The sequence below is a fragment of the Pelobates fuscus genome, chromosome 13, assembly GCF_036172605.1.
Source record: "Pelobates fuscus isolate aPelFus1 chromosome 13, aPelFus1.pri, whole genome shotgun sequence".
Taxonomy (NCBI): domain Eukaryota; kingdom Metazoa; phylum Chordata; class Amphibia; order Anura; family Pelobatidae; genus Pelobates; species Pelobates fuscus.
In genome coordinates, this window is record NC_086329.1 from 18,091,319 (window position 1) to 18,115,550 (window position 24,232).

Below are 24,232 nucleotides of genomic sequence, written 5' to 3' on the forward strand. Positions count from 1 at the left end.
TCTGAATATAAAAATACACATAAATAAACATTATCAGAAGCACATCTTTCGTCGTCATCCTCAGTCTTCGTCCGTGCGAAGGCACCTCAGCTTCCAGGATGTAAGGGCTGCAGGGAATGGAGTTCTGCTCGTCTTCACAGGGGTCCCTTCGAGACTTTTCCTGGCTTATATACTATACGTCGGTGAGCGGACAGGCTTTATTATGGCCCTCTCACTCACTTACCAAATCTCTGAAACAATAAAATTTGTAATACACAAGGTTCCTCGTCACTCCGACTGAGTCGTGCGCTTTAACCGGATCTTGCAGGGATTCTCTGGATCTGCTGTAACTTGCCAAGAATCGACTGCTGCTGGTTTAACCCTGGAGTGATGTATCCACGGAGTCACTTCGGCTACTTTTATCGCTGTAGGGGTAGACAAAAGAACAACATAAGGACCTCTCCACTTGGGCCCTAACGGTACATTATTCCACTCTTTAATCCACACTTGGTCTCCTGGGTGGTAACTATGAACTGGGGGATAAATATTCACAGGTAATCTATCTTGTACCCATTTCTGTACCTCCTCCATAGTCTTACCCAACTCTACAACCTGCTGCCGGGTAATTCCTTCTCCCAACTGACTCAAATCCCCCCTTAAGTTACCAAGTACGGGAGGTGGTCGCCCATACATGATTTCAAAAGGAGAGAGGCCCATCCTTCTGGTAGGTGTACTGCGGATTCGCAATAGAGCTATGGGCAAGAGAACGTTCCACTTAAGTTGGGTTTCCTGACACATTTTAGCCAACTGATTCTTAATAGTTCTATTCATTCTCTCTACCTTACCAGAACTCTGGGGTCTATATGCCGTATGAATCCTCCACTTTATACCAAGCATATGAGTCAGTTGTTGTAGGCACTGATGAACAAAAGCTGGACCATTGTCCGATCCTATAGAGCAGGGTAGTCCATATCGGGGTATTATTTCTCGTAACAGTAATCTCACAACTTCTCCTGCTTTCTCTGTACGAGTAGGACATGCTTCTACCCAGCCTGAATAGGTACACACAATTACCAGCAGGTAACGATGTCCACCCGATTTAGGCATCACTGTATAGTCAATTTGTAAATCGGACATGGGGAGTCCCCCCATAAACTGGACTCCTGGTGGCTTTACTGGTCCTTGCCTTGCATTATTCTTAGCACACGTTACACATCTTCGTACAATGGCCTGAGTCAAGTTGGACAATCTTGGTATGTAGAAATGTTTTCTGAGAGATTCTTCTGTGCTGTCTCTCCCAGAATGTGTCCCGTTGTGATAGTTTTGGACAATTTCTACCGCTAGTGATGCTGGAATGACTATTCTTCCATCTTCTAGCTGATACCATTTGTTCTCCAAATACTTTCCAGGTTCAGTCTTTAACCACTCCTCTTCTTGAGCTGTATAAACTGGAGTCCATTGAGACAGTGGAGTTGGTATAAGAGCAGCTATATGCCCCACATACTCCTGTCTTCCCGATTGAGCGGCACGCTTAGCTGTACTGTCTGCCATCCGATTTCCTTTGGTTACATCACCATCTCCTCTCAGATGCACTCGACAATGTATGATACCGACTTCTTTCGGCTCCCACACTGCTTCCAATAGTTGTAGGATTTCAGCTGCATACTTAATTTCTTTGCCTTCTGAATTCAATAGTCCTCTTTCTTTATACAAAGCTCCGTGGGCATGAGTGGTTAAAAACGCATACTTGGAGTCCGTGTAGATGTTCACTCTTAAACCTTCAGCCAATTGTAACGCTCGTGTCAGTGCTATCAATTCTGCCTTTTGTGCTGATGTTCCTTTTGCCAGTGGCCGAGCTTCTATCACCTTGTCTATTGTTGTTACTGCATATCCTGCATAGCGGATCCCTTCTTTCACATAACTACTGCCGTCGGTGTAATATTGAACATCGGGGTTCTGGATGGGAAAATCACGAAGATCGGGTCTACTTGAAAATACTTCATCCATTACTTCCAAACAATCATGTTGACTTTCAGTAGGTTGTGGCAAAAGGGTAGCTGGATTTAAGGTGTTTACAGTCTCTAAATGCACTCTTGGGTTTTCACACAACATTGCTTGATACTTGGTCATACGGCTGTTACTAAACCAATGATTTCCTTTGTAATCCAACAACGTCTGTACTGCATGTGGGACTCGTACATAAAGTTCTTGACCCAGAGTGAGTTTATCAGCTTCAGCTACTAGCAGGGCGGCTGCAGCTACGGCTCTTAGACAAGGTGGAAGTCCGCTGGCCACTGCATCCAGTTGCTTAGACATGTAGGCAACAGGTCTTTGCCATGATCCCAAGTACTGTGTCAATACTCCCACAGCCATTCTTCTTTGCTCATGTACATACAGGTAGAATGGTCGTGTGTGATCAGGTAGACCTAATGCTGGGGCACTCATCAAAGCCTTCTTCACATCTTCAAATGCCGTTTGCTGTTTTTGAGTCCATAAGAAGGGGTCGTGCTCTGTACCTTTGATAGCTGCATACAGAGGTTTTGCCAGTATCGCGTAGCTGGGAATCCATATCCTACAGAAACCTGCTGCCCCCAAGAATTCTCGCACTTGTCTTCTATTCTTGGGTATCGGTATTTGGCACACAGCTTCTTTTCTCTCTGGCCCCATAATTCTTTGACCTTCAGAGATATGGAATCCCAGATATTTGACAGTTGGCAAACACAACTGAGCCTTCTTTCTAGACACCTTGTATCCTGCCTTCCAGAGAATGTGTAGTAGATCGTGCGTTGCTTGCTGACATATTTCCTTTGTAACTGCTGCTATCAACAAGTCATCTACATATTGTAACAATACACACTCTCCTGGGATGGACTCGAAATCCAATAAAGCTTGACTTAGAGCTGAACCAAATAGGGTGGGTGAATTTTTAAACCCTTGGGGCAGTCTTGTCCAGGTCATTTGGCGTTTTGAGCCCGTTACAGCGTTTTCCCATTGGAAAGCGAAGATACATTGACTTTCTGCGGCAATTCGGAGGCAAAAGAAGGCATCTTTGAGGTCTAAGACTGTAAAATAAGTAGCCCCGCCCGGAATTAAAGCAAGCAGGTTATATGGATTGGGTACAACTGGATGTATACTAACAACCGCATAATTGACTGCTCTCAAGTCCTGCACAGGTCGATACTCATCTGTACCGGGCTTTTGAACAGGCAGCAATGGGGTGTTCCAGGGGGAAGTACAGAATTTTAGGATACCATACCGTATGAACTTATCCAGATAAGATTGAATGTTCTTCTTAGCCTTCTGCGGGATGTGATATTGTCTTAGGCTTGCTGGATAAACCCCAAGTTTTAGTTCGATTTTAATAGGTGGAATATTGCGGGCCAGTCCTGGTGGGTTGTTCTCTGCCCAAACTCCTGGTATGTTGAATAAGGACTCATCACTCCTAGGGTTTTGGCTAGTCAACGCTGTATAAAGTCGCCACTCTTCTTCCTTTGGTACGGATAATGTCATAATACCTGAAGGTCCATTAAACTTTAAGGATGTTGTTCCATTTGGTAGGAACGTAATCTGCGCTTGTAACTTAGATAGCATATCACGTCCCAGCAATTGGACTGGACATTCAGGCATATAAAGGAATTGATGTTTTACTACTGTCAGGATCGGGACAGGGATCCAACACGCAGAGTACAAAGAGTGGAAAGGTACGTATACCGGGCCTTAGAATGGCCGGACTAACGTACCGAGAGTAATAGAGAATAGTCAGAGACAAGCCGAGGTCGAGGGAACGAGAAGACAGATAAGCGAGAGACAAGCCGGGTCAAGGGATAACAGAGAAGCAGGGTAGTACAACAAGCCGAGTCAAAACCAAATAGAGCAAACTAGAATACCAGAGCACTGAGTGACTAGACAAGCTAGAACCACGACAGGGCAATGAGCTGAAGAGAGAAGTAAGCTTAAATACCCTGGCTCCGGATGGTAAACACGCCTCTGACAAGTACCGATTGGATATCGGACACTTGAGTGACAGGTCGCTCGTAATAGCGTCATGACGTCACGTATTGAGCGTCCTGCTAGAAAAGGACGTGGATTCCTCGCGGCCGGTGTTTAAGTGACTGGATGAACCGCGAGGAACGAAGGAAACAGCTCGCCTGGACGGGCAAACCACCAAGTCTCTACCTCTCTTAGAGGTAGAGACCTCAGGTACCCTGACAGTACCCCCCCTCTCAGATACGCCCACCGGGCGGAAGGAACCGGGGCGAGATGGGAAGCGGAGGTGAAATGCTCTGCGAAGGCGAGAAGCATGAACATCCTCCTGAGGTACCCAACTCCTCTCCTCAGGACCATATCCCCTCCAGTTGACCAGATATTGCAACTTTCCCCTTGAAATTCTGGAATCAATGATGGAACTGACCTCGTACTCCTCCCGACCCTCCACCTGAACAGGACGAGGCGAGGAGACCTTAGAGGAGAATTTGTTGCAAATAAGAGGTTTCAACAAGGATACATGAAAAGAGTTAGGAATGCGTAAGGCAGGTGGCAGAGCAAGGCGATACGCAACCGGATTGATACGAGTGAGAACCCTGTAAGGGCCTATGTAGCGAGGAGCAAATTTCATAGATGGAACTTTTAGGCGAATATTCTTAGTACTCAACCATACCCTATCCCCAGGAACAAAAACAGGAGCCGTTCTTCTATGTTTGTCAGCGTGTTTCTTGAACAACGAAGAACTATGTAACAGAATTTGCCGAGTCTGATCCCATAATTTCTTCAGGTTGGCGACATGATCATCAACCGACGGTATCCCCTGAGAAGAGGAAACCGAAGGAAAAATCGAAGGATGAAAGCCATAGTTCATGAAGAAAGGGCTAGAGCGAGTTGAATCACAAACAAGGTTATTGTGTGCGAACTCTGCCCAAGGAATCAGACCGACCCAATCGTCCTGGTGTTCGGAAACAAAGCAACGCAGATACTGTTCGATCTTTTGATTGGTACGTTCAGCAGCTCCGTTAGACTGAGGGTGATAGGCAGAGGAGAAGTTCAATTTGATGCCCATTTGAGAACAAAAGGATCTCCAGAAACGTGAGACAAATTGAGAACCTCTATCAGAAACAATCTCCGAAGGAATTCCATGTAGGCGAAAAACCTCTCTCGCAAAAATCTCCGCCAATTCAGGAGAAGTCGGAAGTTTGGGTAATGGCACGAAATGAGCCATCTTAGTAAATCTATCCACCACCGTGAGAATAACAGTCTGTCTCTTGGAAGCAGGTAAATCAACGATAAAGTCTATGGACAGGCAGGACCAAGGTTTCTCAGGAATGTCCAAGGGGTGTAACAGGCCACATGGAGATGCATGAGGTAGTTTAGTCTTGGCACAAGTCTCACAAGCTGCGACGAACTCCTCAATATCTTTTCGAAGTGAAGGCCACCAGAAATCCTTGGATATCAGAGAGTATGTCTTGCGAATACCAGGATGACCAGCTATTTTACTTTCGTGAAAACATCGTAAGAGCTCCAGTTGAAGTTCAGGAGGAACAAAGTTTCTTCCCTCAGGAGTGTCTCCGGGAGCTAGATGTCGTGACTTCAGGATCTGGTCAAGTAGCGGAGAATGAATTTTAAGACTGGTATTAGCAATAATATTGCATTTGGGTACAATGGAGGACAAAAGTGGTTCAACTGAAGCAGAAGGTTCAAATTGGCGAGACAAAGCATCGGCTTTAGAATTCTTTGAGCCAGGTCTGTAAGTCAGAACGTAATTGAAATGGGTGAGAAACAACGACCAACGAGCCTGCCTGGAGGACAAACGCTTGGCCTCTCCGATATAAGACAAATTTTTGTGGTCCGTTAGAATGGTAACAGGATGTAAAGTACCTTCCAATAAATGTCTCCACTCTTTCAAAGCTTTGATAACCGCTAGTAATTCTCTGTCACCAATGTCATATCTGCTCTCAGTACCGGACAATTTTTTAGAGAAAAATCCACATGAATGTAATGGTTTATCAACACCCAGCCTTTGAGATAGGACAGCACCTAAACCAGTCTCTGATGCGTCTACCTCAAGTAGAAACGGCAGGGAAGTGTCGGGGTGAACTAAAATTGGAGCGGAAGCGAAAAGCTCCTTGAGAGTTTTGAACGCAAGAAGAGCTTCAGTAGTCCAATTCTTAGTATCAGCCCCCTGTTTGGTCATATTAGTGATAGGTGCGATAATTGAAGAATAGCCCTTAATAAAGCGCCTATAATAATTAGAAAAACCAATAAATCTCTGTACGGCTTTAAGACCTTTGGGTAAAGGCCACTCTAGAATGGACTGGAGTTTATCCGGATCCATCTTAAATCCTTCCCCAGAGATCACATAGCCGAGAAAGGTCACCTGGGTTTGATCAAAGCTACATTTCTCCAACTTGCAGTACAAGCCATGCTGGAGAAGCTTGTGCAAAACCCTCCTGACTTGCTTGTGATGAGTCTCAATCTCACTAGAATGTATAAGTATATCATCTAGGTATACAATGACGCAATCTTGCTGAAATTCCCTAAGAACCTCATTTATCAGATCCTGGAAAACAGCTGGTGCATTGCATAACCCAAAAGGCATGACTGTATATTCATAGTGGCCATAGCGAGTATTGAATGCCGTCATCCACTCATGTCCCTGCTGGATTCTCACCAAGTTATATGCCCCTCTGAGGTCTAACTTGGTGAAAATTGTAGAGCCCTTCAAACGATCGAAGAGTTCGGTGATCAAGGGAATCGGGTAGGCATTTTTAATGGTTATCTTATTTAGGCCTCGATAATCAATGCAAGGTCTCAAAGAACCATCCTTCTTTTTAACAAAAAAAAATCCAGCCCCGGCAGGGGAGGAGGACCTCCTAATGAATCCCTTGTCTAAATTTTCGTGAATATACTCCTCTAGAACTCTTTCGTAGATAATGGGTATACATGACCTCTGGGGGGCATGGTACCAGGGAGTAGGTTAATTTTGCAATCAAAGGACCTGTGTGGGGGTAAGGTATCGGCTTTCTTTTTGTCAAATACTGCCTTTAAATCTAGATACTGAGGCGGAATTTGTGTCTCTGTAGGGTTGTCAGAGTTAGCCGATGTGTTGGTTAATCCGAGAGGTGAGACCTTCTGCAAGCATTTTTCTTGACAATTCTGTCCCCACGAAACTATCTCCCCTGACTCCCAATTAATAATAGGGTTATGTCTCCTCAACCAGGAGTACCCCAGGACTATGGGAATAGACGGAGAAGAAATGAGCAGTAAGGATATGTCCTCTCTATGTAGGATGCCAACAGTTAAGTTAATCGGTATGGTCTCATGGAAAATAACAGGCTCAAGTAACGGTCTACCATCGATGGCCTCAACAGCCAGTGGTGTCTCTTTTAACTGGGATGGAATAGCATGCTTGGCAGCAAAACCCTGATCTATAAAGCTCTCCGCAGCTCCAGAATCGATTAGTGCCATAGTCTTAACTACTCCCTTTTCCCACTTTAAAGAAACGGGTAACAGAAGCCTGAGCTCTTTGTAATTGTGAATAGAGGACAAAGTAGAAACACCCAAGGCCTGTCCTCTAGAGAAACTTAGGTGCGAGCGTTTCCCGAACGATTGGGACAATTTAGGCGTAAATGACCTCTGACTCCACAATACATACATAAACCCTCCCTTCTCCTGTACTGTTTCTCCCTCTCTGTGAGATGAGTACTGCCTATCTGCATAGGTTCAGGAATACGTAAGTCCTCGAACTCAGAATTTTGAAAGGTAGGCGCTAATTTAAAGGAGGGTCTACGGGTCCTATCTCGAGTGTTCAGCCTCTCTCTTAAGCGTTCATCAATACGAGATATAAAAGAAATTAAATCCTCCAAATTCTCAGGGAGTTCTCTAGTAGCGACCTCGTCAAGAATTACATCTGATAACCCATTCAGAAACACATCTATATAAGCCTGTTCGTTCCACTTAACTTCTGCCGCCAAGGACCTGAACTCTAGTGCATAATCCACAAGTGTTCGATTGTCCTGTCTAAGGCGCAACAGTAATCTAGCTGCATTGACCTTTCTACCAGGAGGGTCAAAAGTTCTTTTAAACGCAGCTACAAAGGCATTATAATTATAGACTAGTGGATTATCATTCTCCCATAAAGGATTGGCCCATCTCAGAGCTTTCTCAATGAGTAAAGTAATAACAAATCCAACCTTCGCTCTATCTGTAGGATAAGAGCGGGGTTGTAATTCGAAATGGATGCTAATCTGGTTCAGAAAGCCACGACACTTCTCCGGTGACCCGCCATAACGTACTGGTGGGGTAATACGGGAAGAAGCACCTACAGTGGCTACCTCTAGACCTGAGACTGCAGGAGAAATAGAAGGAGTACGTGTCTCCTCAGGTGGATTATTAGCACGAGACAAAAGTGCCTGTAGTGCCAAAGCCATCTGATCCATTCTATGCTCCATGGCGTCAAACCTGGGATCCGAAGAACCAAGCTGACTGTTTGTACCTGCAGGATCCATTGGCCCTGTCGTAATGTCAGGATCGGGACAGGGATCCAACACGCAGAGTACAAAGAGTGGAAAGGTACGTATACCGGGCCTTAGAATGGCCGGACTAACGTACCGAGAGTAATAGAGAATAGTCAGAGACAAGCCGAGGTCGAGGGAACGAGAAGACAGATAAGCGAGAGACAAGCCGGGTCAAGGGATAACAGAGAAGCAGGGTAGTACAACAAGCCGAGTCAAAACCAAATAGAGCAAACTAGAATACCAGAGCACTGAGTGACTAGACAAGCTAGAACCACGACAGGGCAATGAGCTGAAGAGAGAAGTAAGCTTAAATACCCTGGCTCCGGATGGTAAACACGCCTCTGACAAGTACCGATTGGATATCGGACACTTGAGTGACAGGTCGCTCGTAATAGCGTCATGACGTCACGTATTGAGCGTCCTGCTAGAAAAGGACGTGGATTCCTCGCGGCCGGTGTTTAAGTGACTGGATGAACCGCGAGGAACGAAGGAAACAGCTCGCCTGGACGGGCAAACCACCAAGTCTCTACCTCTCTTAGAGGTAGAGACCTCAGGTACCCTGACAACTACGTGGCCTCCCAATGTACAGAGTCGACTTTTAAGAACCGATTTTGCAGCACTTCTTCCAGTTGCTCCTATCACAGTAATAGTTCTTCCAGATGGAGGAGCAACTAGGTCAGTCACCAACGAATGTTCAGCACCAGTGTCGATCATGAACGCACTCCTTTTTCCCCCTATTGATACATCGACCATAGGCTCCGCTCGACCAAGGGGGATGGAGCCCTGTCGGTATCAATAGTCCTCCATGACCGTGTCAGCCAATCCTACAAAGTCCCTACCTTCTCTATCGCGGGACCTTTACGCTGCTGGATAATACCTATCTTCCCTAACACTTCCTCTGTTCCCATTGCTCCCTCTATTACCATTGCTCCCTCCGGGGCCTCCTCTACCTCTCGCTCTGCCTCTAAAGTTTCCGTAACCTGCCCTGGGTTGGTCTCTCTCGTACTGCTCTCTTTGTGGACACTCGTTCCTCCAATGCCCTTCTTCCTTGCAATACGCGCACTGATTCCTACTCAAAGGCTCCCTATTCCATCTACTATCGCCTCTATCTGGGCCCCGTCTATCTACGCCTGCGATCGCTACCGCTAGCATATCAGCCTTTTTACGCATCTTGCGCTCTTCCTCTTTCTTACTTTCTGTTTCCCTATTCATATACACTTTATTCGCTACCTCCATTAGTTGGGTGATAGACATACCTGCAAACCCTTCTAACTTCTGTAGCTTGCGCTTAATATCTCCGTAAGCTTGGCTGACAAAGGCGGAGTTCACCATTCGGGAATTATCTGCGTCTTCCGGATTAAAGGGGGTATACAAGCGGTATGCCTCCAATAATCGGTCATAAAAGACACTGGGCGCTTCATCACTTTTCTGAATCACCTCAACTGTCTTCGACATATTAATGGCTTTCTTCCCTCCGGCTTTCATGCCAGCAATTATAGCATCTCTATAGGCTTTAAGTTGGACCATATCTGTGCCATTAACATTGCAGTCGGGATCGGTGTTAGGATAAGTGTTGCGGCCCATGCTGCTGGATTGGCTTGATTCAAAGCACGGGCTCTATCCTCTAGCGCTTTAATGGCCGCTTGGTTAATCCTTGTCCTTTCCTCATTATTAAACAAAGTCATTAATAACTGCTGGCAATCAGCCCATGTCGGGTTATGTGTCTGAACTATCGAGGTGAACAGATCGGTCATAGCTTGTGGTTTCTCAGTGTACGAGGAATTGTGGGTCTTCCAATTCAAGAGATCGGTAGTCGTGAACGGGACATATACGAAGACTGGGTCAGCATGTGCCATTTGACCTGCGGCATCGATATAGGCTGACCCGGGATTCAGACGAAGAGGCATCTGATAATGTTTTAATTGTTGGGTACCGGTCAGTTGTCGGGTTAGTATGGGGCTACGTGGAGGAGCGTCAGTTATGGGTTCCAGTCGGGGGGAAATAGGGCATGAGGATGTAGGAGCTTGATTTTGGGAAAAGTTAGTAAATAGAATACTCCCAGCCGAGCTAGAAGAAGCTTGACCGGAAGTTTGAAGTGGCGCCAAATCAGGATATTTAGATCTAACGGGGGTTGGTTCTGGTTCCGGAAGGGGAGGTTTAATACGAGGGGGGGTGGATTCTGTACTAGAGGAGGAAGCGGAAGTGGATGAGGGCAATGAGGGGAGGGGTATAGAACTTCCTGCATTCGCGTTACCTCTTCCTGTAGGGAAGTAAGGGGGCGGCAAAGGGATCTCGGACTCAGGGGGCGTGTCCAAAATGGGCCTAACCACAGTCCTAGTGGACAAACAAGTCCTGGCCATCATGAGGCGACATTGCTCCTCGTGGCATATCTGAATCCATTTTGGCGAGTCATTTACGGCCTGTCTCCAACAATCAATATATGGAAACTGCCCGTAAAGTTCAGGCCTACCTGACACAGCCACGTGTACGCGCTGTATCAGGGTTGGATCCAAACTACCACGTGGCGGCCATGCCGCAACCAAAGTAAGCCACTCCCTAGTGCACAAAGTAACCAAATGTACAGGAGACATTTTAACCCCAAAATCACATGTTTTGAATCCCTTTTTAAAATTCTTCACCATACAACCTAAGGGATCCGGAATCGTTGACTCCGACGCGCCCATACTTATCAATGGAACGTCGTTGACAACGAATACTATGCACGCGTACTATTCAACAGTCACACCCGTTTCCTCTGGCAACAGCACCACGTGGTACGGTTACCAAGTGAAACGTACACAATAACACAATAAACACTCAGGGAATTCCCGTACACACACAGCTGTTACACCAGTCACTAGATAATCAATATTATGCCCTTTGGCGAAACTATACAGTCACCCACGCTATAATTCTCTATATATGAATTACCCGTCTATAACACACCCCAGTAACATCGTCTTTTACAAATAGCGGTTACAGTACGGTTAGCATAGGTCATAGCACAATTTAAGGTCACAATACAATTATTAGTGGTTATGGTGTTAAACATGCAATGGGCGACAGTGATTAGTACTTATATACAGTGTCAGTAAATATACAGGGTTATGGTACCGTGCACTATGATACAGCAACACACTATTAACACTCTCGCTAGACGGCTGAGCTCGCGCTATCTAACAAGATATACACTTTACTAAACAATCTTTAACACATTTACAATTCCCAACTAAACTATTGGCCAGTACCTTGAATGGACTACCTAAAACTATGTACACCCGTTTTGGTTAGCCACACTGCCCAAGTGTCAGGGTACTCACCTGTGAGACAGACGGCCAGACGTGGTCGCTCTTGGAATTCCCAACAGGGGACTTGAACCGGGGTACTTATCTATCCTAGTCCTGCTCTCTGCCTCTGAGCCACAGCAGCTTTACCAGAGACTTCTGATTCCGGTCTTGTTCATCCTGTCTTGGCTACTACACCGGGGGCTGCACCTTGACTTGTCTGCTTCTCACCTGACTCTGATCTTCATCAGCAGGGTATTTAAACCCAGCCTCGCCCTGTACTCCTTGTCAAGTCTTTGATCTGTGTTCCTGTGTCGTACCAGTGTTCCTGTTTATTCTGCTTCGTATATTTGACCTCGGCTTGTGACTACGTTTATTCTGTCCTCTGGCATCCTTTGACCTCGGCTATCCCTCGACTATCCTGCTGGTTCTGTCCTTGCCTGTCCTGCGAATTTGGTACTGCATCCTGCACAGCCCCCGTGCACAGACCCACAGGCCAGGTGAATTCTTACCTGACCACCTCGGCCTGTGGCTATCTGCAAGGGTGAGCGACATATCTGCGCTACAGACTCCCAACTCAGGTAAGACCCTGACAAAAGACTTGACCAATATGGAGTCCGCAGAAATGTGCTCACCCTCACTCCAGCAAGTGTCCAGCCTGGCCCAGATTGTTTCGGAGTTGCAGCAGGAACTTTCTTCTCTTAAAGGCGCAGTACATCCAGCTCCGGAACCCTTTGTCATCATGCCCGACAGATTTGATGGTAACTACACGTCCTTCCAGTCATTCAGGATGGATTGCGAGGTATTGTTCTCTTTAAAGCCTCGAACTTACGCCACGGATTTCATCAGGGTCAGAGCGGCTATCAACCTGTTGTCTGGACGCATTAAAGTTTGGTCTTACCAAATGTTGCAGAGGAAGAGTCCTGTCCTTGTCAGCTGGGAGTCCTTTATTATTGCTTTGGACTCACAGTGCAGGACCACTAAGCCCAAGCCAGCTCCACCTACTAAAAAATCGCGGAGTCTACATCACCACACCCCAGTGATACCCTCTTATGATCCAGTTCCCAGGAGAACTCCAGAGGTATCCTGTGTTCAACTTGATCCTGAGGAACCTATGCAAACTGGACGTGTCCACTGCAAAGTCACACCTGGGGAGAGGGACCGAAGGAGAAGCCATGGTTTGTGTTTTTACTGTGGAGAAGGTGGACACTTCATCACGCTTTGTCCTGTTCGCCCTCCTAGACCTCCTGCTCCAGAGTCGTCTGCATTTACTACCAAAGTTGCTTCCTGTATTACCACCACTACTTCCTGCTCACTTGAAAAGGATTTACCTAAGGATTGTGTCATTGCTTCTAATGGCACTACGGTCTGTAAAAAAGACCTGGAAGTGTTCGAAAAAGCACTGCAAGCTACGAGCACTGTCCCTCCCGAAGTTGTGGAAGTTTTTGTCACCCCTACCCGGAACCTAGACCGATCGTCAGCTGTACCAGAAGCTGGTACTGGGAAATCCCGAGCTAATCAGGGATTCCATACTGAGGACTTTCACTATGGGGACTCGATGGATTCTGAGAGTGACTCTGGAGAGACGGATTACTTCAATGAGGAGCCTACTTACGCCCAGAGGTCGTTTTTGAAGGGGGAGGTACTGTCAGGGTACTCACCTGTGAGACAGACGGCCAGACGTGGTCGCTCTTGGAATTCCCAACAGGGGACTTGAACCGGGGTACTTATCTATCCTAGTCCTGCTCTCTGCCTCTGAGCCACAGCAGCTTTACCAGAGACTTCTGATTCCGGTCTTGTTCATCCTGTCTTGGCTACTACACCGGGGGCTGCACCTTGACTTGTCTGCTTCTCACCTGACTCTGATCTTCATCAGCAGGGTATTTAAACCCAGCCTCGCCCTGTACTCCTTGTCAAGTCTTTGATCTGTGTTCCTGTGTCGTACCAGTGTTCCTGTTTATTCTGCTTCGTATATTTGACCTCGGCTTGTGACTACGTTTATTCTGTCCTCTGGCATCCTTTGACCTCGGCTATCCCTCGACTATCCTGCTGGTTCTGTCCTTGCCTGTCCTGCGAATTTGGTACTGCATCCTGCACAGCCCCCGTGCACAGACCCACAGGCCAGGTGAATTCTTACCTGACCACCTCGGCCTGTGGCTATCTGCAAGGGTGAGCGACATATCTGCGCTACAGACTCCCAACTCAGGTAAGACCCTGACACCAAGCACCACATATAGCGAGCTAGAGGACCGAATTTACACAGGCGCCTCTTAGTCGATTACTATCAAAAATCTAGTGGGTTCCAAATTTACACGCCTTCCCACTTAGCCAAGATAGGTTGAGAGCTAGCGAACCGAATTTACACAGGCGCCGCTTAGTCTCCCGGTCCCTCCAACCTAGCGAACGTAATATACACCCTAGAACGCTAGTCTAGACAAGACACCGGTGTCCGGCTAGGGCTATTTACACAGGACCCCGCCTGACTAACCAAATCAAACGGTCTGACTAAAGAGCGTTCGATTGAGCGGTGCGCCTTCGCTCCTTCCCTCCGACAGAGGGGGCAGATTCCATACACAATTCAAACCCCTTATGGGCCTACCGCACAATCGGTATACCCCTAGTGGGTCTGCCGTCTAACACAGCAGTTGTCTTACCTCCTCGTTCCTGAACCTGAGTTCACACTCATCGACGGGGACACCCCAGCACTTCTTACGTAGAGGCCGATGATCTCCTGGACAACAGACCAGTGGCGCCGAGACGAAGGGAGGTCCACGCAGAAGTTCAGGGGTGCAGCCGTAGAGAACGTGGGCAAAGATAGACCGTCTCACGCCTCTGCCTCTCAGCTACCGTTGAACGATGAGCTTCCCGGCCAATGCACCAAATGATACCGGAGAAACTGACGGAAGCCAAGCACAGAGAGATGGACACAGGTTTCTTCAGGAAGGAAGAGATTCTTTATTGGATCATCGATCGGGACTCAGAGGGACTAATGTCACCAAAATACAGCAAGTTCTGAGCCCCGGACAATAGTGCAGGCTCCTTATATAGGCACATAACTCCTCCCATATTATGCTCCACCCGCACATTCTCTTGACCAATCAATACAAATAAGAATTAACTTCCTGCTTGACCGCATGGCCTGTCCAGCACAATGGAGGAGGGGAATACTACATCCTGTATTCTTGCACATGCTCCGTACACTACTGATCGTATCTTGCCTCGTGCAACCAACTGATCGATACGTCAGCATATGCACGTACACATGCCACGTGGTAATCTCGGCCTACTAAATTTATTTTTACAGAGATTCCACCACATATGTACAACAGACTTCAACAATATGTACGATTAAAATAATAAAAAGTTAGAAAAAGAAATCGTAACTTTTTGTTTCACGTTTTCATGTATGATAATGTCTACTGCAGCTGTAGAATAATTATTCAAAACAAATAAATTTTAATTATTTTTATATTTTTTGTGTATTTATAGGATTTCAGCATTTGTAGCTTAGATAATGTATATATGGGTTTATTTATTCCTATGATTCCAGGCTTTTCAGCAGTCATAAAGCAAATTGTACATGAAAATAAAGTATTACTAAGCAGTGTGAATTTTTATATGAATTTAATTGGCTTCTTAGCAACCCTATCGGATGTATTAACTAAACATACAGTAACTGCAAAAGTTAGGCAAAATATCCTTTTTTATTTTTAAACTCGCCAGCTCGGTTGTTACTGTAGATGGCGAGTTAAGAGTTATCTGCCACAGACCTACATCTATCCTCAGTCCGTACTCCCACCTCTAACGCTCGCCTCCAAGATTTCTCCAGGGCTGCACCTCTTCTGTGGAACTCCCTTCCCTTCTCCGTAAGACTTTCACCCAGTCTCCACTCATTCAAAAAAAAGCATATCTCCAAGAAAGCATATTGATTAAACTGTTAGCAGGTTTTTATCCCCCACCCGTTCCTCTTTATCTGTTTTTTGTTTTGTTTTTTTGCATTTTTTGCATCATTTATTGGGTGAGAGGGTCAGCTGACACACTGAACTGATTATTATAAAAACTCAATTAGTCCTTTTCCAATAGCGAATTAATATTTAATGACACTTATCTGAATACAGGTGAAAACATTTGAATATTTTCAGGGAGGGGGGTGCTGATTCCCATGTCCTATTTCAAATCTTTTCCTTGAGGAAAAACAAAAATGTATTTTTTCAGCCTGCACGCATGCCGACAGCGATAGTTAAAATCTAAAATGCCCTTCTGTAAACAAACAATCAGGTAAGCAGCTCCGTTAACGTGTTCAGTACCACAATCCTTTAAATACACAAATGTAAAAATGAACCTTCAAAAATAAATAAATAAATGAGGTAGGATTCATTTACATTTACACTAGATGATTATTGCTGAAATTAAAATTCTCACCATTTACCCAGGTGAACGTTTGCCAGAGGCATTATAGAAGGTGAGGTTTATCCAGAATAGATTCTTGTTGAGAAATCACAAGGATAGCTGTTAGGAATCTTCTCCGGGTGTCAAAAGGATTGCGAGTACAAGGTACGAAAAGTAAAATCTCCACCTGTAAGGAAAAGCTGAATGTGTTTTACTTTTACTTTCAATTACTCACAGGTATCATGTTACACAGGTAGTGCCCTCTGCCGAGCACAAAAGGTCATGGAGATCAGAAATCATAAACATTTTACTGCCCGATTCAAAATATGCATTCATCAGCATATTAATTAGCTACTTATTCGGGTAAGAAACACTAAATTGTATCAAATAGTGAGTCTATGACATATCTTTTCATGTAAACTTAATTTAAAAAAAAAAATGTATTGTGAGTTTGTATTATAGTAGTTTGTTTTTAATAATCTATATTTGTATATCCTAAATTTATATTAAGTATCTTTTCATATAATTTGGCATAAAAGTAGCACTGAATTTGGGATAGCAAATGAGGCTTACAGGGATATATTTGAACTTCGTATTGTCAAATCACTGGATGAATTCTTACAATTAATTTTAGCAAAACATGTTTGATATACGGGACGAGTAGATGAAGAGGGCCTGCCCAAACTTATTTGAGCAGATTTTTAATGTGATTTTACATAGCACAAGTTTTTAAAAGAAGAATGACACTTTCAACGGTTATTTTCTAATGTGAGAATTCAAAGTGAATTCATGTGAATTTCAGATTAAAACCAGAATGACGAGTACAGCTGACTTAGAGAAGTTTTCAGTTTCCGCTATTTTGAACACTGTAGGGTCAGAAATACAAATGTGTATTCTTGACCGTATAGCTTTAAAAACACGTTAGGGGGCGGCTTAGCGGCACACCAGAGCGGTCGCAATTTACAGCGGCTCTGACAGACCGGGACAAAACACGGCTAATAACCGCTGAAACCCGACGAACCCGCAGAAACTCAGAGCGGGACTGTAATAAGTGGGGGGGATGTGATTAACAGCCAAACTGTATGCCAATGAAGTGTTATTGTGATCTAATACAGGGATCCAAGACCCCATTCTACCCTTAGGCAATAATGGAGTCCTCTGTGAAGCACATGGCCTTTCACCAGGCAATATCAGTTGGATTGTTGATAAACTCCTCCTCCATTCCCTTCCAATGCAATCCCCCTTCCCCCAGGAGGCACTCTGGTTCTGTTAGATCCTAAGGGATTGACTAAGGGAGGTGTGTCCAGCAGAAGGAGGGACTAACCTGTTTAAAACCCTGTGAATAGCACATTCTCTCTCTCTCTTTGAATTACCTCTCCTCACCTTCTCTCTCTCTCCTCTCCCCACGGTACACACCCTCTCTCTCTTACTCTCAGCTGACGATCAATAGAGTGGCAACTGTATCACGTGTCTAGGCCTGTTTTACTATGTTAATGTAGTCTACTTTCCATTCAGTCAATGACAAGTTTTAGTAGCAACATATACTAGCCTAATTCAAATGTATATGTATTGTTTATTTAGCCTCTATTAATAAATATTATTGAATTGCCGAAAGCAAGGAGTGTGGACTCTGACTTTACACTCGGTTTTTAAGTTATTATTTTAAGTTATTATTTTTAGTTATTAATGTTATTATTAATTCCAAGTTTACTACAACTTACGAGTTAAACGTTTATTACAGGGACCCACCTCAGAACCCACTAAAAGCCGGCAGACGCCGTACTTTCATGCTCCGGGCACGAAACGCCACAAGAGGGGCACTGCGGCCTACCAAACGGGCACCCGACCACAAGACATAGCCGGCGAGCTTGCAACGTGGCTGGAGACCGGCATACCACAACAAGTCAATCCAGACTCCTACTCACATCAGGAGATGGGGCGGAGGTCCCAGAAACCAACGCAGCATACGCCCCAGACACAGAGCGACATAGGCATAATGCTGCAAACTCCAATATCACGGGCCCAGACTTTTCCTGAGACCTCACCTATAAGGTCAGTGAAGGTAGCTACCTCACACAGCCCAACACCAACCACGGCAGACAGAGAGACCCCCCAGACAAGTGGGATAGGGGCCCCGGAAACTAAACAAGACATCCAAGAAATGCTAGCTGGTCTACAGCAAAACCTCCAACAAATGTGGCAGGCTGATCTTAGAGGCCTGGCGGCTGAAGACCAAACAGTCACAGCCCGTACCCAGGCCACAGAGGAAGAGGTGCAAGCCCTACAACGAGGACTGAATGACCTGCGAGACACTGCAACAAATGCAAGCCTCACACACCTCACTCACCAGGCAAGTCACACTGCTGGACGACAGGGGGAGAAGAAAGAACGTGAAACTCAGAGGGGTTCTAGAATCAATACCCCTAGACGAACTGCCGCACTTCATACGGCGCCTTGTAGCATCACTGTTGCCCTCACGACAGGCCAAACATTTTAACTTTGACGGAGTATACCGGATTGCCAAATCACCGAAAGCCCCACAAGAGGCTCCCCGCGACATCATCTTAAGGTGCCAGACACTAACAGACAAAATAGCCCTAATGGCCGCCATTAAGGGGAAATCGTCATACGATTTCGAACAATGCCGTATTACCTTCTTCGAGGACTTAAGCAGGGCCACACTGTTATGGCGCAAAAGCCTGCAACCAATCAACACCTCTCTCCAGACTGCCAAACTAACATACAGATGGGCAACCCCCAGAACACTATGGGTCACAAAGGACGAAAAAGCCTACAAGATCTCCGACCCAGAAGAGGGTCCAGCACTGCTCAACACGCTGGGTCTCCCCACCCACGCCAAAGGTCTGCCCACCACTAGACCTAGAACTCTGGCTAATGCATCACCCTCACCTGGCGGAGCAGACGCAGGCCCTAAGACCTGAAAGAGGCTGGCACACGAACACGGCAATGCCGACACCTATCTCTCACTTGTTGTTTGATGATCGTTTTGTTCCTTACGTTTTATGTTTAAAACAAAAATAACTGACATGACAATCTGAGCTCACCCAGACGCGACAAGGCACTAAACCTCTGGTGACACACGACAGACTATACTGCACACCCCTCTCCCACCCCAACCCCCCCCGGCCCTTAAGGGACAGGGGACACGCCCATCAGCATACGAGCAGGCAAAGCGCCGAGACTAACCCAGACTAATACCTGGCCACGCTCCCCCTACTAGACCAACAGAAATAGGTCTACACTAAATGGACAATCGTCCACACACAGGGTCACAGACCCTAACTAACCTTAGTACAGACACAGACCCAGGCACCAACCAAAGCAAAGGAGTGTCCCTACCTACGCCTACAACAATAGACGACCAATTTACGCGAAGACGCACTAGAGGGCACTACCCCCAAAACACCATGGATAGGTCACCCTAAGTAGTGCCACATTGCACTCAAACCATACTAATCACTCAGTACACACAGACTGACAGACGCTTATACTGCCTAGCTCACTCAAAATGTGCAATTGTCATAACAGCCATACGTGTTTATTACCTCGCTACCTAAACCACTAACAGTGATCATAGTCATGACATTACCAAATGTTGTAATTACCCTATTTGCAAAAAAACTAAATAAAGAATTAAAAAAAAAAAACACGTTAGGTCACCGGCCACCTCTTGCCCACCTTGAAAATTCACCTTTACTCGTACGCCGCTCAGGTCTGCTGGCGGTGGCTCTTCCCCCACTCCGCCTCCTAGGCTGAGATTATCAGAACGGATGATTTCAGCCAATCCAATGTAGTTCTATAGGAAAGCATTGGGAGGCTATTGCAAAACGCTGCACTGGCCAATCAGCATCTCCTCATAGAGATACATTGAATCAATGCATCTCTATAGAGAGCGTGTTCAGTTTCTCCATGCAGAGCTTGTAGATATTGAATGTCAGTGCTGCACTCTGTGCAGCACTGGCCCAGGAAGCACCTTGAGTGGCTGTCTGAGTGACAGCCACTGGATGTGTCCCAAGGCAGCAATGTAAACACTGTATTTTCCCTGAAAATAACTAAGGTCAAGAGGCAGCAATTGAGCTGCAATGGGAAATTTGTGATTGGACAGACACAGAAAGTCTTGGCAGGGTTAGAAGGGGTGGGTTTGTAAAGGCTACAGACAAAAGATCAGCTAAATGTTTTCATTGGGGTAACTCTACTAAATATAGATTTGATTTTGGTTTTTTTAAGGTATATTTGGGCAGTGAAGTGTCCTTTTAAGACTGAGGAGGTAAATAAGAGCAAATACATTTAGTTTATAATAATGCTTTACAATTAGCAATCCTAGAAAGACCATACCCCCAATGTGAACTCCCTAAACAGAATTAAAAATGTGTAGGGATTGTAGTAAAGATTAATTTCTTTAATACATAGAAATCGTTCACTGGGAGAGATAATTAAACCAGTTAATTAAAGTAGGGGAGTGGGAGAGATCATTTTAAATTAAGTTTTTAATTATGTTATTATGAAAATTAAAGTTAATATATAAAAATAAAAATACTATTTAATTTTCATCATTAAGTCTTTCTCCCAACAGCTATTATCTGGTAATGAAAATATATATTTAAGGGTAAAAAAACAATTATGCTACATTTTGTTATATATAGAGTATAGCACTTAATAATAATATGAGAAATATATACTGTTGATAATACCATCTAGTTAGTCTTACCAAAATCTATGCTTCCAAAACAATAATAAAAAAAAACAACTTGCGGGCACATGCACATGCACAAACCCACTCTAAGGCAGGGCTTCCCAAACCGTTATGGGCCGAGATCCACTTTTTTGACAGTGGGGGGGGGGGGGGGGTGGGGGGGGTGAGGGTGAGGGTGACAGTGTGGGAGGGTGGGGGTTACAGTGTCTGAGGGAGAAGAGGGTGACAGTGGTGGGGGTCAGGGTGACAGCGTGTGGGGCAAGGGTGACAGCATTGGGGGAATGGTGAGGGTGACAGTGTAGGGGGAAGGGTGACGTGACAGTGTGGGGGGGAGGTGATGGTGACAGTGTGGGGGGGAGGTGAGGGTGGGTGTGGGGGTAAGGGTGATGGTGACAGTGGGGGGGAGGTGATGTGACAATGGAGGGAGAAGGTGACAGTGTGGGGGGGAAAGTGAGGGTGACAGTGTGGAGAGGGGGTGAGGGTGACAATGTGGGGAGCAGAGTGATGGTGACAGTATGTGGGAGGTGAGGGTGAAAGCCATTCAAATAACTTTTTTGCAGTCCCTGGCTATCCATTGTCTGTTCTCCTTCCTTCCTCCCTGGTGGTCCGGTGGCTCTTGCTGTCATGCCTGCAGCTCCGCCTCCGTCGGCTGCAGACTATGCAGACATAGCCTTGCTAGCTCTGGCACGTATAGTCTCAGAGCGTTGCTGCGGTAACCTGAGGTAACGATCTGTGATTGGCCGAGCTCGCTGACAGTTACTGCATGGTCTGCAGCTCTGCCCGCGGTTGAGGGGAAGCTGCAGACCGGAAGGTGCACAGGGCTTTATCCCTGTTTCAGAGGGGCCCTGAACCCAGCAGCACATATTGCAAGCCGCTGGACCCCCTCCTGACAGTCTGCCGAGTCCCCGGCGTGGGTCAGTGTGACCCACCAGAAATCAGCCGGCAACCCACAGTTTGGGAAGCCGTGCTCTAAGGGCCTTCAAGATATTAAATCCCTAATAAGGATCCAATCCATTGCCATTTTGAAGATTTATTTTATAGCTCTCTGTCAATAGTGCTGGACACCTTGTTTCTCAGACACATAGTATTTAACCCCTTAAGGACCAAACTTCTGGAATAAAATGGAATCATGACATGTCACACATGTCATGTGTCCTTAAGGGGTTAAAGGGTTACTCCAACCAAAAAACATTTTTACCACCACACCCAAGAGTAAATAAACAAAATTAAAAAAGGAAAGTAGTTACCTTACATTACCATACCAAGTTCTCCCAGCAGCCCAATACTCCTTCGCCGTAATCACTCTCATGCATGCACGCTGTCGACAGGCAACAATATTGACATTGGCCAGCTCGGAACTCTCGAATTTACACTCCTGGCAGCAATGTGCTTTAACTCTTTATGTGCAGCACTTTTAACTGGAACGCTGTACATACAGACTCCAAGCGCTGTAACCACTTCAAATCACTGAAGTGGTGATGGTGCTTGAAGAAACCTTTTAATGGAAATATGCATTTAACTTTTCAAAAGTCCTGCAGTCTAGATTATATATCACATATCTTTCTATATATTTATAGTGCATGAACAGCAAGATTTTAAGTTCTGTAAACTGTGTGGAAAAATATCAAATCTATTTCGAAATTCAGAATACTTGAAAAATATACCCATTGTAAATAAAGGAAGGAATGTATTTAGGCTTACATTTTTTCGCATTAATTTCTGGGAATTGAAGAACATGCAAGCTGACTGAATAAAATAAATTATTTCTTTTTAATACCCAAAAATAACTTACTACTGAGTAGGCACAAAAGTCAAAATTTTTCCAATATCTGTACTTGCTCAGCTGGTTCGTTAGTGACTCTGTCTGTACTCTGAGTAGGTTTTCTTTTATTCCGCCATTTTCTTTTGAGCCGCCATTTTGTTTTCCTTCGTTCTGTTCATGGGTTTTCCTGCATTTTGAATTGGTTTAGTGTATTTCATACACACAGACAATATTTCTACAAATGATGAGTAATTCAAAATAAAAACATGCTTTTATTATTTTTAGGCATTCCTAAATAAGTCTATGTACAAAATCGCAGATGTTCCCTATTTAAGCCACTAAATAGGCATAGCAAAAGAACACAAATATAAACACCAGAAAAAAAAGTGTAAATTACTTAGCTTCAATTAATATGCAGCCTCCCGGGATCGTTTATCCACAACCAACGATCTTTACACAATACAAAAAACCACAAACAATACGGGATACGGCTGTAAAATCTAAAGAGAAAACATACAAAGAACACAATAGTGTAATAGAGTTTAAACAGTTAATCTTGCGCTAATAATGAATGCACTCACGAGATGGTGTAGAAAAAAGCGCTCATAAGGGTGCTGTGAGGAACTGACTCTGCTGGGTTTCGAACCCTGGTTTACATGCTGCTAAACCTCTTCCTTACCAGTACACCAGCCTGCCTTTTGCAAATGTACCTGAGATCTGGTAACCTTGACTCTATAAGCATTGGTATCAGTGACAAGTCTCTTCAGCTGTGTCTGGTCATGTGTCTGGTTCTTGGCCTATAAAAGCCACTTCCTGTCTCTGTACCTTTGCCAGATTATTGTGGTTCCTGTACTCTCTAATCAAGCTTGTTCCTGTTTCTCCTACCTGTTGCTGATTTTGGACCGTTTTGACTTTGCTGCTTCTCCTTCCCACTGACCTCGGCTTGCCTCACTACGATTATCATCTCTCTGTTCCAGTCTCCCATCTCTGCTTAAGACCAGAAGGCCACTCAAGGCTCAGGGGCTCAACCACCTGGGTAACGAGTGGCTACCTCTGGCAGAAAACATTGCTGATCTGGCTACTGGACTCCAACACTTTGTAACATCAATATCATTACAGGTGCCTCCCCTGATGGTATGGGGGGCTAGTAACCTCCTTGCCAATGTGAGGTAGCTGAAAGGTACACAGGACTCCAAGTAGGATCAAATTCCAGATTTTTATTTTTTAAAAGGTGAAAAAAACACCAAAAAGAACAAAATTAAGAATGCGGCAATAGGTCCTACGCGTTTCGTTCAAGCATGAACTTCTTCAGGGACCGCAATAGTTAAATAACCACATACAATATTACACATAGTAAAATCATACATCCTACTTCCCCCTTAGTCCAGTCCCTTTAAATAGGGCTAGTCCCAATGTCCAATTAGTAAAAGCTGGGGGTGTTTCCAATCTTCTCAGACATCATTGGTCCTGGGACAGCTCCTCTCAGCTGATCGTACTTTCAACATCCATTACAATCAAATTTGAGGGCGTTCAAGTGAAAGCGAAACCGGAAGTGTAGTATTCTACTTCCTACTTGATTAACCAAAAAAAAAAAAAA

General features: G+C 45.2%; 1 protein-coding gene across 2 annotated transcripts in view; it reads right to left on the minus strand.

Annotated features, from left to right (window-relative positions):
• EXOC3L4 (exocyst complex component 3 like 4) overlaps positions 1-16,333 on the minus strand; it is an 82,974-nt gene extending 66,641 nt beyond the window's left edge. The window contains exon 1 of one of the 2 annotated variants that reach the window (XM_063439620.1): positions 16,200-16,333. The gene's annotated coding sequence lies outside the window, so the exon portion shown is untranslated. Of the gene's footprint in view, positions 1-16,192 lie in introns of both variants that reach the window. The other variant, XM_063439619.1, reaches the window with a different exon arrangement.
• Positions 16,334-24,232: the final 7,899 nt, after the last annotated feature.